Source organism: Felis catus, chromosome C1 (genome assembly GCF_018350175.1).
Source record: "Felis catus isolate Fca126 chromosome C1, F.catus_Fca126_mat1.0, whole genome shotgun sequence".
NCBI classification, from domain to species: domain Eukaryota; kingdom Metazoa; phylum Chordata; class Mammalia; order Carnivora; family Felidae; genus Felis; species Felis catus.
This window is the reverse complement of record NC_058375.1, coordinates 29,046,332-29,064,138: the sequence shown is the minus strand read 5'-3', so window position 1 is coordinate 29,064,138 and position 17,807 is coordinate 29,046,332.

Sequence of the window (17,807 nt, the reverse complement as noted above, 5' to 3'; positions counted from 1 at the left end):
TCGTTTGGTTTTTATCTCCCAGATTGAAGGACTGCAATACTGGGCTTTGGAAGCAAACAACCCTGGCATTGAATTCCAGAAATTTCCTGTGAATTTTCTTAAGCACAAAAAGACTAATAGTGTTTGTCTTGTATGTTTTTTTAAATAGCTTTCTCGAGGTATAACCCTCACTCATAAAACCCACTCACCTGGAGTGTATAATCCAGTGATCTTTAGTGAACATACAGAGCTGTGCTCATCACCCCTGTCCAATTCTAGAGCATTCCCATCGCCCCCCAAATGTCCCCTGTGCCCGTTTGAGGCCACTCCCTGTTCCCACCCTGCACCCCGGGTTCTGTCTCTATGGGTTTGCCTTTTCTGGACATTTCCTATCAACGGAGTCACACAATATGTGGGATTTGGCGTCTGACTTCTCTCACTTGGCATCACATTTTGAGGCTCACCCATGTTGGAGACGTAGCAGCACGTAATGGCTTTTTATTGCTGAGTCCTATTGTTTCCAGGCGGGCCACGTGTTGTCTGTCCATTCATCAGTTGATGGACATTCGGGTTGTTTGTACGGTGTTTCAAGGGTTAAATAAGATCCTGTCTATCGAGTGATTGGATCAGCAAATCGAAGAGAATTTTAAATAGATTAAGAGAGAGAGAGAGAGAGAACTTTCTCTGCAGGCTGACCCAGCGCCAGGCACCATCAGGAGCCCTTTACGGTAATTTAGTTCTCCCGTCGCCACTCTGGTGTAGGTAGTACTGTGATCCTCTCTGCTTTACAGCGGAGGAAATCCCGGCTTCCAGAGGGGACTGGCTTGTCCCCGGTCACACCTGGTAATCATGGAGCAGGGACCGAGCCTGGCACCTGGCCCCAGCCCTGCGCTCTGTCCTGCACACCCTATGGTACAGGTGCTGGGACCTGCGCACCACCCTGGGGGAGTCTGAGGGGCAGAGCAGGATTTCCCATAGGCCTCGCACCTGAACACCCGAGACTGGCCTCCACCCACATTAGCTAAAAAAAGACCCCCTTCCCTGCATTCCCCACCTCCCCCCCGCCCCCCCCCCCCCGGAGTCTCCAAGTGCCCAGCACCTACCGTGTCAGGCACTGCTTCACAGTTGTTGAGTTAATGATCTACTTTAATCCCCGGGCAACCCCTGGGTGTGGAGGTGTTGGCACGAAGGCTCAGAAAGGTCCGGAAACATGCCCGGGATCACACAGCTCACGTGCAAGCGGTGGAGCCCGAATTCCAGTGTACACATCTGTTTGACTCCAAAGGCCATTCTCCCTCTCTCTCCTTCTGCTCCCCCCTCCCTCACAGAGGCTGGAGCTCCACATCTGGCTCCCAAATGACCCCCCAGGAGGGAAGGCGAAGGCCTGGGGACCCTGTTGCAAGAGAAGGAGGGGAGAGGCGGGGGGCTGGAGGAGATGGGCAGAGGGCCTGGCTGGCCTCCTTCCCTCGGGCTCGGAGGCCCTCCCCAGGGCGGCAGGGCGCTGAGCTGCCCTCTCCTCTCCTCCCAGCTTCTTCTGGGAGACAATGTGCTTCTCATTAGGCCGGCGTTGGGTTTTGCAAACCGCACGTCTAATTGTGAAGGTTTGGGGGTGTGAGTAACTGTGCATCTCGTGTGAGGGGAGAGCCGTCAGGCCTCTCCCACTTCCCAGAGTGACTCGGAGCTGTGCCCCCAGCCCTCGCGAGCTGTCCAGAGAGGCAGGGAACAAACAGGCTTTTTGAGGGGAGTCCTTTAAAGCATGGAGCTGGGGGGGGGGGTCGGGCGCTGAGACCAGGCCACACTGCCTTCATCTGTATCCTTTAGGGACATGGAAGAAACATCCAGCCAAAGGCATCTTTATACCATCTCTCTGATTAGGGCTCCCTGAAGGCAGGGCTGGGGCCCCTCACACCCTTCCAGAACCAACGCTCTCTCCCTCAGCCTCTCCCCATAGCCTGAAGGAGACATGGGGGTGGGGGGTGGGGGGCAGTGGCTGCAGAGCTGCTAGGGATGGGGGCACGTTGGGTTCACAGTGGAGAAGCTGTGTAATGAGCGTATAACTGAGTTAGGCCCACGGGAGCCTCCAAAGGCTCCGGTTTCTTCCCCACCCAGCGGTTTGTCTGGGTGACTACAAGGGGCCAGGATGCCGCCTTCTCCAACGGTCTGAAATCCTCTGAGTCCGAGCCAGGTTCCCGGCAGTGCAGAGGCCACCCCGACAGGGCAGGGTGTGAAAGTCAAGCTGCTGGAGCCCCTCATCCCTTCCCAATCCACACGAACACGCCCTGTCCCGGCCGCACGGGCACATGGAGACACACGTGAGACCCTCACTCCTGGTTAGTCACGTGTACCCGTACACGCGCGCGTGCGCGGCACACACAGGCACTCACAGCTGCCTGTACTTCCAGTCACACGCACGCAATGCCAGGTACTAACACGTGAACACACACAGACAGCCACCCTAGGTAGACACTTAAGGGTCACTTACACACTCGAACACGCTTCTGGGGGCACGTGCTCAGGCATGCACAAACAGGCACACTCAACGACGCACACGCTCACGCCTGTCGCAGACACACTCAGGCGTGTCCTCATTCTTAGGGCAGGGTTATATGCAAGGAACCCTTGGCTGCAGCGCTAGAAGGGACCTTGAAAGTGTATGGACCTTGAAAATGCCTATGCCTGGCAGGCTCTCCCCAGCCCTCCCCAGCTGCTGCAATATCACCCCTGGGGGAGACCAGCTCTTGGTCCTGGCTCCAAGGTCAAGGAGCTCTCACGACATCCGATTTTGGTCAGATGGATCTTACTGTTCTGGTCCTTTGGGATCCACCTCCAGTGACTCAAAGCCTCAGGTGCTAGAGCCCGAGGCTGACTTTCAAAGAGATGGGGCTCTGGGGAGGGGAGGGTGGGGAGGAGGATTCACAGGGAGCCCTTGCCAAAGGGAAGCGTTGGTTTGGATTAGGGAGGACACCTTGTCCTGTCCAAGCTGAGAACGTTTGGCTTGTTTGCTTAAACAAAGGAGGAGAAGTAAGAAGCTCAGGCCCCTGTCCCTATGATGCCGGATGCCCTTGGCCGACAGGGAAAATGTGGGGGCGGGGACAAGGCAGGGAAGGACAGGAAACCTGGGCAGGATAGCTGTTTTGGACCCCCTCGTCTGGGCAGGGACTTAGCAGGGAGGGACAGGATCCTGGGCTCTGAGGTGGGGGAGAGGAAGGGGATGAGGGTCATTTGAAGGAGGAGACACCCTCCCCGCCCCGTCTGGGGCTAAAGAGATCAGAATGAACACTTCGAGAATGAGCTAGAACAAAACTCGCCTCCATTGGGCCTAAGGCCCGAGCTCCAGGTGACCCTGGCTCCACTAATTTATTCCACTCATTCATTCCTGGGTTAGAGCCTTCCTCTAACCCAGGGCGTGGATTCTGGGGCTCATTCATTTATTTACTCAGCCTCCCTTACCAGCTGCCCCACCTGCAGCCATTGACTATCTTCTCTAAAAGATAGATGGTAATAGTATCCTCCTCAAGGATTGTTAAGATTGAATGAGTTGTGGCTTGTAAACTCACAGCACACCAACTGGCACAAAGTAAGTGCCGGGTAAATGTTAGCTTAAATTTACAACTTCGGGGGAGCCGGGGTGGCTCAGTTGGTTAGGTTAGGCGTCCCATCCAACTCTTGATATCCGCTCAGTTCATGATCTCAGGGTTCTTGAAATTGAGCCACACGCTGGGCTCTGCACTGAGAGCACAGAACCTGCTTGGGATTCTCTCTCTCCCTCTCTCTCTCTGCCCTTCCCCCACCCCCCATCCCCCCTCCCCCCTCTCTAAAAATAAATAAACTTAAAAAAAAAAACTTACAACTGGGGTCACCTGGGTGGCTCAGTCGGTTAAGCATCTGACTTCAGCTCAGGTCATGATCCCACGGTTGGTGAGTTCGAGCCCCCGGGTTGGGCTCTGTGCTGACAGCGTGGAGCCTGGAGCCTGCTTTGAGTTCTGTGTCCCCTCTCTCTCTGGCCCTCCCCCATTCATACTCTGTCTCTGTCTCTCTCTCCAAAAACTGAAGAAACATTAACAAAATTTACAGCTGTATGCCAAACACTGACAGGTGCCGGGGATACAGCAATGAGTAAGGTGAACATAGTGCCTGCCCTCAATGAGCTCAAAGTTTTGGAGGCTAGAGAACAGAATGGGGTGCCATCCTTGATCAAGTAGTCACAATAATGTGCAAGGAGTGTTGAGGTGGGTGAAGGCAGGACTTTAGGGAATGCAAAGCAGGGGATCCTAACCTGGGTATTGGATTGGGGGAAGGGCCTCCTGGGGCAGGGACTTTCAAGGTGAGACTCGAAGCGTGGGTAGGAGCAGCCGGCTGAAGAGTGGGAAGAAGGGTGTTCCAGGCAGAAGGAACAGCATGTGCAGAGGCCCAGAGACCCAACAGGTCATGGCTATAAATTCCACAGTCTAGCCCAGAACCTGGCCCAAATCCCCAGAGCCCCAATTTCTAGGGGACCTTTGTCCAACCTTAAGCCTGTGGTCTGACCTCTTCCCACACCCAGTCTCTCGATGGCCTGGACCGGACTCTCCCGCTTACTGGGCCCGCCTCTGCCCATGTCTCCTTCCCTGGAGTTGTTGGGTGCCGCATCCGGCCCCAGTCAGGTTGAGGCCTCTGGGCAGTTCTCAGGAGCGTGTATCTGCTGTGGCAGATGTGGGCCTGGAGTGAGGCCTGCCAGGATAGCCCCTGTTTGATGCTGGCCTCCAGGCCCCCTGCCTTCCCTCACCAGCCCCAGCCTCTGTGCTTTTCTTACCAGACCCTTCAAACTAATATATCCAGGGATGCATCTTCCTTTGGAAAGCTGAAGTCCAGGAGGAGGCATTGGTGTGCATTGCGGAGGGTGCAGAAGCCAGGCCCAAGGAGCTCAGGGCCGGGGGGTTGGGGGGGGTGGAGGGGGTGGGTGGTGAGGACATCGATCTGTCTGCTGGGTTGCTCAGTCCTGGCTAATAGCCTTCAGCACCATGTCTGGTCAACTGCTACCCTGTCTCCAAGTTCAAAATGCTTCTCCCTTAGGGTGCCATGTTTCAGACCCCAGAACTAACGCCAAGCCCACTACCCAGATGGAAGTACCAAGCCCTGTGGTTGCTAAGAGGGCAGCTGGGGGCAGGTCGGCCTTCCTGTCCTTCTGGGGCAGCCATTCCTTCCCGGGAGAGGGGAGGCCAGTCTGTCTGTCCTTCCACCCACACATCCTCAGGCCACTGGCAATTCCCAGCCCCTCTGGATCCTCCCTGGAGCCCGTCCCCAGCAACCCCCTTGCAGGGAATGCGATGAAAGGTCTATTTATTATACTTCGGCTCGGACAGTTGTTTCAGATGTTTCCAATTCGTTAGCCTCTCAGACATCTGTTCCTGGTTGAAGTCAGAGAAGAGAGAGAAGAAAGGAAAACTCACGCTTCACACACCCTCACTCAAAAGCACATGCATTAGCACCCCCCTCCCCACCCGCCTCCCCCTCCCCACCACCCTAGACCTTCAGGGTCCGCTCCCTTGCTCTGTCCACTCTCAGGTCTCCTTCACTTCCACCCCACCTCACGTGGGTACGCACACCACCCTTGAGCCCCAGCTTCCGCAGATGTGCACAAGTCGACACACACCGCCCAGCGTGCACAGCCTCACGCCTACACATCTTGGGCACTTGTCCCCTCTTGGGGCCTCGCACGCACCGCCCCCCCAGGTCCTCCACCATCTGAATACTCACGAGTCCCAGGTGAGCCTCGCACGCCAGAGGGTGGCCGGGATCAAGCCTTAGGCTCCAGTCTGGACGCTGACCCTCTGAGCCCTGTGACCTTGCTCTAGCCCTCTGAGCCTCTCAGTTCCCCGGTTTATAAAATGGGGGTTGTCACCTGGGTGCCTGGGTGGCTCAGCCAGTTAAGCGTCCGACTTCGGCTCAGGTCGTGATCTCACAGCTCTTGAGTTCGAGCCCCGCGTCGGGCTCTGTGCTGACAGCTAGGAGCCTGGAGACTGCCTCGGATTCTGTGTCTCCCTCTCTCTCTGCCCCTCCCCCACTCATGCTCTGTCTCCCTCTGTCTCTCAATAATGAATAAACTTAAAAAAAATTTTTTTTAAAGGGGGGTCGTCACCGGGGTACCTGGGTGGCTCAGTTGGTTAAGTGTCTGACTCTTGGTTTGGGCTCAGGTCATGATCTCATGGTTCATGAGATTGAGCGCTGAATCGGGCTCTGTGCTGACAGTGTGGAGCCTGCTTGGGATTCTCTCCCTCTCTCCCTGCCCCTCCCCTGCTCTCTCTCTCTCTCTCTCAAAATAAGTAAGAAAGAAGTTTTTTTTTTAATGTGGTCATCACCTTCTTTACCTCATGGGACTATTGTGCTGTTTAAAATCTTGTGTGCAAGCACCTGGCCTGGTGCCTAGCAGGCCAGCTGCTGCTCCTAGAAGAGAACCCTGGTTATTGTAACTGTTCCTCGTTCTATCTTCTCCTGCGCACATGCACCCCACATGCATATTGGCTCCTCCACTAAATGCAAGGGCACAGGGTGGGACTGAAAGGTTTCTAGGGTCCCTGGGAACACTGGGGTTCCGTGATTCCGGAACCCCAGAGGAGCACAGCTGTGCATGCGCACGTGCTCGGCAGCCCAGATTCTCCCCAACGCATACGCACGCACGTGAACGAGTGGACCTGTACTCAGAAGTGAAACCTCCCACATCCACACTCCTTAACACACCCGCACTTACCTACACACTCACCCACACCATAGTGCACACTCACACTCTCCTCTCAGCCCATTCACACATTCCTACCCAGTTGGGAGGTTTGGGGGGGGGTGGGAGGGGCTGGGGATTAGATGAGGGGGGTGGTTACTGGGCTGAGGGAGGGAGTCAACCGCTCTCCTGCTTCTTGGGCAGGCTGGGGACATTACGACAGGGGGACCAGCCCCCCTGACTCTGGGGGCCCGGGGTGGGTAGGGTGGGAGATGATAAACACCCGGAGTGGCAGGCCTCACCCCAGTCACACACACCCCAGGAGAACTCTCCAGAAGCTCCAGGTGAAAGGGAGGCTCTGTGGGAGGAGGGGCGAATCAGGAGGGTGAAGGGTCAAGGTGATGATTCCCCTGCCCAAATAGTCCATGGGTTGGCACCTCCTGTCCACCAACACTAGTTCCCAGATCTGAGCCATGAACTTGGAAACAAGAGTTTCCACCCCCCTCCGCATTCCCGCCGACCACAGGTGGCTTCCATCATGGCTCGGTCAGACCAAATCAGATAGCTCCTGCCTGGGGCACTCCAGGCAGACTCTCTGAACCCCTAAGAGGGCGGGCACAGTGCTGGGCTGCTGTGGGACTGAGGAGCTCTGAGAACCGGAGAGCAAGGAGCTGAGGCCCCCAGGGCCCACCCTTCCTCCCTCCGCTTCCCCCAAGCTCACCCTCCTGTCTATGAGTCACAGCCCCTGCTCCCCCAGCCCAGATCGCCAAGCAGGTGGGAGGATTTTCTTCGTTAGATCTCGGTGAGCCCAGAGCAGCCCCTTCCCCAGCAGAACTCGGCACACGTGTGAGCCCCGCTGCCAGAGACCCCCCCCCCCCAGCCCCCGCCAGTGCCCTGGTGCCCCTCCCCTCCCTGCTCACACTCTGGGCTCTGAGGCAAACCAGGGCCTCCTCCTTCTGTTCTTAGAACAGACTCAAGTTCAGATCCTCTCTGCCATCGACTTGCTCTGTGATCTGGGGCAAAGCATTTCACCCCTCCGAGCTTTGGTTTACTTCCCCGCAAGCAAGGACCCTCTGAGGTCACCAAAGCACCTGGCCCTGAGTAGGTGCTCAGTAAAAGCTTGTTGACTCGATCCTGAAGCGAGACCTGTCTCCAGTCCAGGGCAGGCTGTACCCTCGGGAATCCCATCCTTTGGCAAGCACCCCCATGTGGGCGTCCACCTCGGTCGGAGAGCATCCTGCCTGGATGAGCAGGGGCAGCACGTCCCTCAAGGAGACTCTTCTGGCTCTTACGGTTCTCCTGTCGGTCCCCGGAATCCTAAGGACCATACGCCATTGGGAAAGGAGGGGTGCTTGCTGGGTGGCAGGTGGTGCTGGTGATGTTTGGAGCTGCCTAGTGACCCCCGATGGGGACCTCTCTTGCAGGCGCAAGGAGGGCAGGCAGGACAGAAGCCCTTCTTCCCCTCCCTGCCCCGAGGCCAAGGGCAGCACTGGCTACTGCTGTGCCTTTCACTGTTGCACTCCTGAAGGGTTCACAGCTCTACCCACCCCATTCCTGCCCTTGAAGAAGGCTTCTGCAGGAATCTGGGCTGGAGTCAAGAACTGCTGAGGGAGGAGGGGGAGTGAGAGGGGCTCCTTGCCGGGGAAATGATACCAGATGGGAGGAAAGGGTAACAAGAAAACGTTTACTGAGTACCTACTGTGCGCCAGGCATTGCTTCAGGACGATGCGCATGTCAGTATGCACTTACCAGAACGTAGCTCCAGGACGGCTGAGATTTTCCTCCGTTTTGGTCAGTGTTGTAAGCGCGGTGCCTAAAGCACAGTGACTGGCATGTAAATACGTGTTGAACACAGGAATTTGTACCCGTCGTGCTCGCATAACTCTGTGAGGTAGGTGCCGTTATTATCTTCACCTGAAGCTCAGAGAGGTCAAGTGACTCTCTCAAGGTCACACAGCCAAGTGAATAGCAGAGCTCGGGGAGCGGGGGGGGGGGGCACCTGGGTGGCTTAGTCGGTTGAGCGTCCGACTCTTGGTTTTGGCTCAGGTCGTGATCTTGTGGTTTGAGCCCGGCGTGGGGCTCCACGCTGACAGTGCAGAGCCTGCTTGGTATTCTCTCTCTCTGCCCTCCCCTGCTCATGCCCTCTCTCTCAAAATGAATAAATAAACTTAAAAAAAAAAAAAAAAACAGCAGAGCTGGGCCTGTCTGGCTATAAAGCCCTTGCTCTGTCCCCTTCACTGTTAAACAGGCCCAGAGGACCACAGCTCTTCTGTGTGGGTAGGTGCCCTGGCATGAGAGTGTCCTGTGAAGGGGTACATTGTCCCCCACAGTCTCATAGACACGCACAGAAGTCCTTACACGTTCTTGTGTCTCAGCATGCCCGTGAGGGCTTCCAGAAACCTGGGCGTGCACCAACCCCAGCCTCATGTGACCTAGGCACCCACTGACTATGGACTGGACGTGGGATGTAGCACGCAGGACAAGGACAGGGCACCCGGGCCGCTTGGGGCACACCGCGACCTGGTCGGTTCTTTCTGTCTCTTGAACCAGTGCCCAAAGAGTGTGAATGCGTGTGCATCTTTGTCCTCATACATGGTGTGCACGCGCGTGTACACATGTCTAAACGTGTGGGCGTGTTGGGTAGGCACGCGTGTGCATGTGGCCGTGAGTTGCTTCTCTGCCTCGGGGACCCTGGCCCACCTTGCCCCGGGGGTTCAACTCTTCACAGACAAAACAGAGTCCTGGGAAGGCTGCACGAAGAAGGCAGAAGAAGTCAGCTTTTGGCCTGGTGCCACCGGGTAGGAGTGTATCAGCAGGCAGCCGGGGGTGGACACTGGGGGTGCAGAGTAATGCTTGGGCCGGGGTTGGCAAATGCTCACCCTCCTCCCCACTCCCAGAAAAAGCGGGGCGCATCAGATCTAGAGTTAAGTGAGAACACATACGCACGCAGGTACACACGGTCGCACAAGCACACACACGGGTGCAAGCACGTGTCTATGACCATTGATTCCCACACATACAAACACACACACGTGTTCGCGTGTGCAAACGTGCATGGACGCACACACGGACACGGGCTCCCATCCCCAGGGACGCAGGTTCATGTTGCACATAGCAGGCGGCCACACGTATGCAGGTCCTCAGACAGATTCACGATCCTGGGAGGAGCTCCTGCCCCTGCACCTGCCCCATGCACCCTGCCCCTCCACCGATACGCTTTTTCCCCAAACCCGAGCTCGCCCAGGCCCTGAACTGCATTGGAGGCTAGACCGAACGGAACGGAGGGTTCGTTCTAAAGGATGGGTGAGGGGCCTCCCCAGAGTCCAGGGGCCGCAGCGCCTGAACCTAACAGGCTCCGTGGCCACTCTGGGTCACTCCTGTCTGGGGCAGGCTGGCCGGAGGAGGGGCAGGCACAAACTTTGTGCACCCAGACTCAGGCAGCCCCCACCAGCCCTGCTCACATAGCATCATCTCTTGTCACTCCAACTTCACAGTGTGCACTCGGCCATCTCCTGCTTCTTGGGTCTCTGATGATAATCTACCTTCAGCCTCCAGGACTTCCCATGTGCTCTTGCCCTCATAGACCTTTCCTGGGGCACCTGGGTAGGTAGCCCAGTCGTGTAGGCGTCTGGCTTCGGCTCAGCTCATGATCTCCCGGTTCGTGGGTTCGAGCCCCGCTCGGGCTCGCTGCTGTCCGTGCAGAGCCCGCTTCGGATTCTCTGTCTCCCTCTTTCTCTGCCCCTCCTCCTCGTATGCTCTCTCTCTCTCGAAAGTAAATAAAACACTAAAAATAGAGAGAGAGACCTCTCCTCCCCACTCTTGGCCTAACCAACGTGCGCTCTCTCTCTGGTGCCAGCTTGAGAGTCACTGTCTTCAGGAATCTTTATGGCTTGTCCACCTCTGCTCAGTGGTCCCACTACCTCCAATTCATCCCAAAGGAAGCACCACCCCTCTGAATTGTAATAGCTACCTTCCTTGTCCCTCTCCTCCTCTGGGCTGCCCTCACGGGCAGAGATGAAGACTGTCGTGTTGCCATTTTATTTCTAGTTCTGTTTGGTCTTAGCTGAGAAGTTGGTATACAGCAGACGCTTCACACATATGAACTGAGTAAATGAAATGTCTGCGTCCCTGGTTTTGCTTGGAGCGGCTGGGGGATTAGGAGATGGGGGCTTCAGCGAGGAGTGGGGACACCTGGCTTCCCAGTATCTAAGTTGCGGTGTGACCTTGGGCAAGGCACCTCCCCTTGCTGGGCCTGGCTCCCTCTCTGTGAGGTGGACGGACGCCGATGGCCATGCCACGTGCTTCCTAAGTTCCTTCTAGCCGTGCCACTGCACGTGCCCCCAAGGTCTCGGGCTTCCCTACTGTGGGCCCTGCGGTCTGGGCGGGGCTGGGTCTTGTTTTCTGGGAGGGGCGAGGATGTGAGTGGTCAATCTGAGCATCCTTCACTCCATAAAGTCTGACTCTGGTTTGGCATTCGGGGCCTTCCACAATCCGTTCTCAGCCCTGTTCTCTTCTTTATTTCATTCCCTCCACTCATCTCATGCAACACACACGCACACACACACACACACACACACACACACACGGTCATGGACAGTGGGCAAAACCACAGCTCAGCCTGAGCCCGTGAGTCCAGCTTGCAAGAAAAAGGGGTTGGGGGCCTACGCCAGCTGCCCGTTGTTGATTTGGGCTTTCCCCAGCATCTCCAAGTGACGGAGGGAGCACGGACGGAGGGTCAGGCGGTATGAATTCGGATCCAGGCTTGGCCACTGACAATCAGTGCTGCCCACAGGTGGGTCGCTCAGCCTCTCTGTGCCCCGTCAGCAAAATGGAGATGGTAATCCCTTCCCTGTGGGGGAGCCTTTGATCGAAAGGAGGGAGAGTGTCCACAAAGCACACGAAACGTCATGTGACCCAGAAGAACGATTTATTAGAAATCTGCTTTGTGCTCAGGCTCCTGACAAGGATTTGAGAGATACGGGAAAGGTCTGAGGTGCATGTGCTGCCTGCTTTTTGAAACTGATGGTCTAACCAAGCGAATAGATGCATGCTCAGGAGCCCTGGGAGACAAAATAATGTAATCTGAGGCGAAGGGCCCATGAGAGGCTGACGGATACAGTTGCAATGAACATGATAAGCAGATAACTAATATTCTGACCATATGACAATCTTATACAACTTAAGGGGGAAAACAGCCCCACAAAGTCCCCAGAAGATTAACGGGCGAACGATACGGATACAAAATTCAGAGGAGAGAAATCATGGACATTTGTAAAATGTCTTCTCAAGCATCAAAGAAAGGCAAGTGAAAGCAATGATAACATTTCTGCCTGTCAAATTAGCAAAGCATTTTTTCTTTATTTTGTTAAAAAAATTTTTTTAATGTTTATTTTTGAGAGAGAAAGAGACAGCGAGTGAGCAGGGGAGGGGCAGAGAGAGAGAGGGAGACACAGAATCGGAAGCAGGCTCCAGGCTCTGAGCTGCCAGCACAGAGCCCAACGTGGGGCTCGATCTCACGAACCATGACGTTATGACCTGAGCCGAAGTCAGATGCTTCGCTGACTGAGCCACCCAGGCGCCCCTTTTTTCCTTTAAAGAGAATACCCAGTGTAGTGAAGCCATAATGAGAAAGACAAACACTGTCCCCCTTTTCACGTGTCAATTCAGTACTTCTCAGGCCTCTACCGCGTGCCCGGCACCATCTGGGTTCTGGTAAGCACATTGGCAATATGGACGAAGGGCCTGGAAAGGACTCACACCAGCCATGCAAAAAGGAGTCGTGCCTATGACACTGACTGACACGACTGAGCCTGGCGGTGGTTCACACGGATGTGGATCCAAACCCGGAGTGTGTCATTCGTGGCCGCGGCACCGCAGGGGAGCTGCCCGAATGGTCAAGGCCTATTTCCTCATCCTGTAAGATGAGGATAATGATATCCGCTCCCAGCATTGTCCTGAGCACGAAACGAACCGCAGGCATAAAACGCCAGGCCTCAAGTGGCAGAGACTGTGAAGGCCTGCTACCCATTGGGCATTACTGGTGCTGGGGGAGAAGCCCGCCCACGCGTCCCGACAACCAAAGGGGGCAAATATGTGTTGTTACATTCGCCACTTCACCTACAGAAGCTGCTTACAGGGGCCCTTCAAAGCCCTTTCGTGACATAGCCCAATGCCTGTAAAATGATCATTGATACACGCTGCACACGACGAGCGATATAATGGTTGCAAAACAGCGTACCTGGAAGGAGTGGATTCTACCGCAAAGGGGGGATTAAGGGTCATTCTAATCCTCCTGCATGTTTTCTAAATCATTATAATTGCTCTCATAACTGGGAGCTAGTTATATATAATTAAAGCTATATACTATAATTAATGGTTCATGTATTGCCGGGAGGGCCTTGCCAGGCAGGAAGTCAAAAAGCTATTGCAAGTGAGTGACGCAGACGTGTCAGGAAACTTCAGGTTTCTTAAAGGGACTATTTCTCACTTATCTTTGTCTTCCTGGTGCATTGCTGGGAAACTAATCAGTCGCTGAGAAAATATACATAGGCCTGCTTCACATGAACGACATCAGTTCTCACAAGGACCCTGTAAGGCAGGAACTATAATAATAATTATTATAATATTATTATATTATTATATTATTTTAAATTTTTTTTAAATCTTCATTTATTTTTTTTTAATTTTTTTTTTCAACGTTTATTTCTTTTTGGGACAGAGAGAGACAGAGCGTGAACGGGGGAGGGGCAGAGAGAGAGGGAGACACAGAATCGGAAACAGGCTCCAGGCTCCGATCCATCAGCCCAGAGCCTGACGTGGGGCTCGTACTCACGGACCGCGAGATCATGACCTGGCTGAAGTCGGATGCCTAACCGACTGCGCCACCCAGGCGCCCCAAATCTTCATTTATTTTTGAGAGACAGAGCGCAAGCAGGGGGGAACAGAGAGAGAGGGAGACACAGAACCCGAAGCAGGCTCCAGGCTCCGAGCTGTCAACACAGAGCCCGACGTGGGGCTCGAACTCACGAACAGTGAGATCGTGACCTGAGCCGAAGTCAGACGCCCAACCGACCGAGCCACCCAGGCGCCCCTGTGTCATATTATTATTATTTCACTCACAAGGAGACCGAACTTGTCAAGTTCAAGACACAAAATGAGCAGCGCTGGCATTTGGAACAGGGTTTGTCTGGCTCCAAAGCGTGGGGCTTCACCACTCTGCCCCACGTGTGTGTGCACACTCATTCTCTGGGAATGGGGACCGGGCAGGGGTCAGGAGGAGACAACCATACAGGCTGGGTGGGGACAGGAAAGCAGACACTCTGTCCGAGGCTCTCGGATGGGTGAAGGGAGATGCAGGGTTTGGAGCTGGGCTGGGGCAGAGCCAGGAGAACTAGGGACACGAGCCAGTTTGGGGGGGAAGAAGAATCTGGCTTTTTCTGAGCTGAATTTGAAGACATGGAGGGCAGCCTGTAGTATTGACAGGTGTAAAGATAAGAAAGCCACGCTGGAGACAGAGGTATTGGGAAGCCAGAGAACTATGGGCCAGTAAAACGGAAGGGAGGTGGGAAGGGGAGAATGTTTGATGAGGACACACTATGTGCCGGGCTGTGCCAAGTGCTCTGCATTATAGCAGATGTGTTTGGGGGGTCACTACCTGGTCACGCTCCTTTCTTTGGAAGCGGCCCCCATCCACAACCCCTCCTGAAGGCACGTGCCCAGGCAGCCACATGTGCCTCATGACCTCCACATCCCGCCTCCAGGTGATTGTACCGCGGACTCTATTCAGGGCAATTGGATGCTCTTTTTCTGGAAGAGGCTGGGGACCCCGGGAGGCAGAAATTCATCCTGGGCAGCTACGCCGTAAGGTAGTGGAGAGTTGAGGCTGTGGTGAGCCGTGGGTGGCCATGTCTACGCAGAAGAAGCTGGTCTTCAGAGAGAAGGCCCAGTGAGTGCAGACAGAAGTGGTGATGAAGGAGCAGGCAGCCTCATAGTGGGAGGGATGGAGGGTGGCAGCTATCACCTCTGGGTCCTCAGGAAGCAGCCCGTCTCTCGTTTTTGTTTCTTCTCCTTGGATGCTTGAAGATCATGGGTTACAGCCTTCCAATAAACCCCCTTTTCCTTGAGCTGGCTTGAGAGGGCTTCTTTTCTTTCTTTCTTTCTTTCTTTCTTTCTTTCTTTCTTTCTTTCTTTCTTTCTTTCTTTCTTTCTCTTTCTCTTGTCACTGATGACCTTGAACTAAGACGTGAACATTCTTTTTTTTTTTTAACGTTTATTTATTTTTGAGAGACAGAGCATGAGTGGGGGAGGGGCAGAGAGCGAGAGGGAGACACAGCATCCGAAGCAGGCTCCTAAGACATGAACATTGTCTTAGGGGCACCCTAAGGGGCACCGAGGTGCCCGTAAGACATGAACATTCTATGTTAGACGTAAAGTTCCTAGTGCATTGCTTGACTCATTATTGGCAACAAAAAGTGGTAGCTATCATTACCTCATTTACTCCTCAAAGGAAGCTGATAAGACAGAAAGTAAGATTATTGGGAAGATGAGGAGGGGCACCTTGGTGGCTCAGTCGATTGAGCATCCAACTTCGGTTCAGGTCATGATCTCACAGTTTGTGGGTTCAAGCCCCGCGTCGGGCTCTGTGCTGACAGCTCAGAGCCTGGAGCCTGCTTGGGATTCTGTGTCTTTCTCTCTCTCTGCCCCTCCCCTGTTCACACTCTGTCTTTCTCAAAAATAAACATTAAGAAGAAGAAGAAGAAGAAGAAGAAGAAGAAGAAGAAGAAGAAGAAAAGAAAAATGAGGAAACCAAGGCTCACTGATGTATCCAACAAATACTACTTGAGTTCCACTGCCGGCATACTGGAGTGACAGGGTCCTAGCTTTGAAGACATCTGCGTTCTAATGGGGGAGATGAACAACCAACAAATAAATAATCAGCAAGAAAACATCAGGCACAGATTAAGTCCAACGAAGAAAACAATTTCAAATGGCCCATGAGAGGCACTTGGGACCAGAGAAAGCCTCTCTGAGGAGGGCTGAGGCCTAAAAGACAAGACGGGGCCGAAGAACTTTGGAGTCAGAAAGGAAAGCAGGACAAAGGCTTTATGGCAGGACTGTGTTTGGTGCATGCAGGGGACACCAACATTGCCTCCATGGGCAGAGTAGGTGAATACGGGCCGGCTCCCAGGGAGGGGGCGGGTGTTGTAAAGCAGGGGAAATGTTTGCTTTTAATTCTAAGTGCAGTGGGGAGCCGTTGGGAGGATTAAAGAGCTGAGCTAGACACCCCCCAAAGATGTCTGTATCTGAATCCCCAAAACCTGTGCCTATGTTAAGGATCTTGAGATGGGGACATTATCCTGGGTCATCCAGGTGGGCCCGTCTAATCACAGCATCCTTATTAAAAGGACGTGGGGAGGGTCAGAGTCAGAGGAGCAAAGGTCAAAGTGATCCAAGGAGGGGGCATGAGCTAAGGGTGTGGGCGGCCTCTGGAAGGTGGAAAAGGCACGCAGCCCCAGCAACCCATCTCAAACTTCTGACTTCTAGAACTGTAAGATGATACATTTGGGTGTCTTAAGCCACTGAGTTTGGGGTGATTTGTTACGGCGGCCACAGGAAACTAACACAAGCGCTACGGTAGGATTTATGTTTTTTAGAAATCAGAGCGATTTTAAAACTCGCTCTGGCTGCCGTGGACTATAAAGCAGGAGGGAAGGGGGCAGACAGCTCCGGCAGGCAGGTGCCGGCGTTGCGGGGACCAGGATGCTGGCAGAGCCGATGGAAGCCAGTGTCTGGAGCCAGGAGACCCTCTGGAGGTGGAAGGGAGGCAACTTGCTGGTGGACCAGACCTGGGGATCGGAGGAAAGCTGCCAACCAAATCTCTCAGGTTTTACCTCGAGCGGTCAGGTGACTAGAGGTGCTTTTTATTGATATGAGCAAGACTGGAGCTTAGATGAGATCATCCATCCAGCCTGTGGCAGACTTGGGACTGACGCCTAGATATCCGGACTCTCAGGCCCAACAGACTTGGATCTGTGAGAATAATCTTATTAAGGAAAGGAGTTTGGGGCCGGGCGGCGGGGGGCGCTGGATGGCACAGTTAAGCGTCCTGTTCTTGATTTCGGTTCAGGTCATGATCTCACGGGTTCATGAACTTGAGCCCCACATTGGCCCCCGCACGCCCACAGTGCAAAGCCTGCTTGGGATTCTCTCTCTCCCCTCTCTCTCTGCCTACTCGGGCACGTGCATGCTCTTTCTCTCTCTCTCTCTCACAAATAAATAAACTTAAAAAAAAAAAGGAAAAGAGTTTCGGATTGTTTTGGCTAACTTTAAGTTATCACTTAGTGTATTAGAGTTCTTCAGAGGAACAGAACCGATAATGTGTGTGTGTGTGCGCGCGCGCGTGTGTATTTTAAGGAATTGTCTCACACAATTGTGGAGGCTTAGCAAGTCCAAAATCTGCAGGGTAAGCCAGGAGGCTGGCGACCTGGGGAAGAGTTGGTGTTGCAGTTTGACTGCCAAGGCTGACTGTTGGCAGGATTCTTTCTTGCTCAGTGGATGTCAGTCTTGGTTCTATTAAGGCCTTCAACTGATTGGATGTGGCCCACCCACACCATGAAGGGTGATCTGCTTTCCTCAGACTCCACTGGCTTAAATGTTAATCCCATGTAAAAACATCTAGAATAATGTTTGTACCATGGCCTGGCCAAGTTGACATGTAAAATTAACCATCACATTTACTTTCCTTACTATTGGATATTGTGTTTTTTATCTGTATGATTAGTTCATGGTTGAAGGGAAGGGCAGAGAGCCAGCAATAACCTTGGGCCTGCCTACAGTTAGGGCTTGGAGGAGAGTAGGCAGAAGGACAAGGAACTGGGACCAGGAGGGTGGAGGGAAGCACTCCAAGAAGGAGGGGGCGTCAAGAGTTGCAGAGAGCGAGAGAAGGAGGAAGACAAAGGAGTTGCAGAATAGGACGATTTGGAGGTTGTCCGTGACCTTGGCAATGGACCTTGCAGGGCATGAGAGGGCTGTGAAAGAGAGAAGGGCTCTTTCACACACAGGCACCGGGAAGTGGAGGCTGGAAGGGGAGCAAACAGGGAAATGATGAGCAAACACAACGTCCAATAGAAAGGAG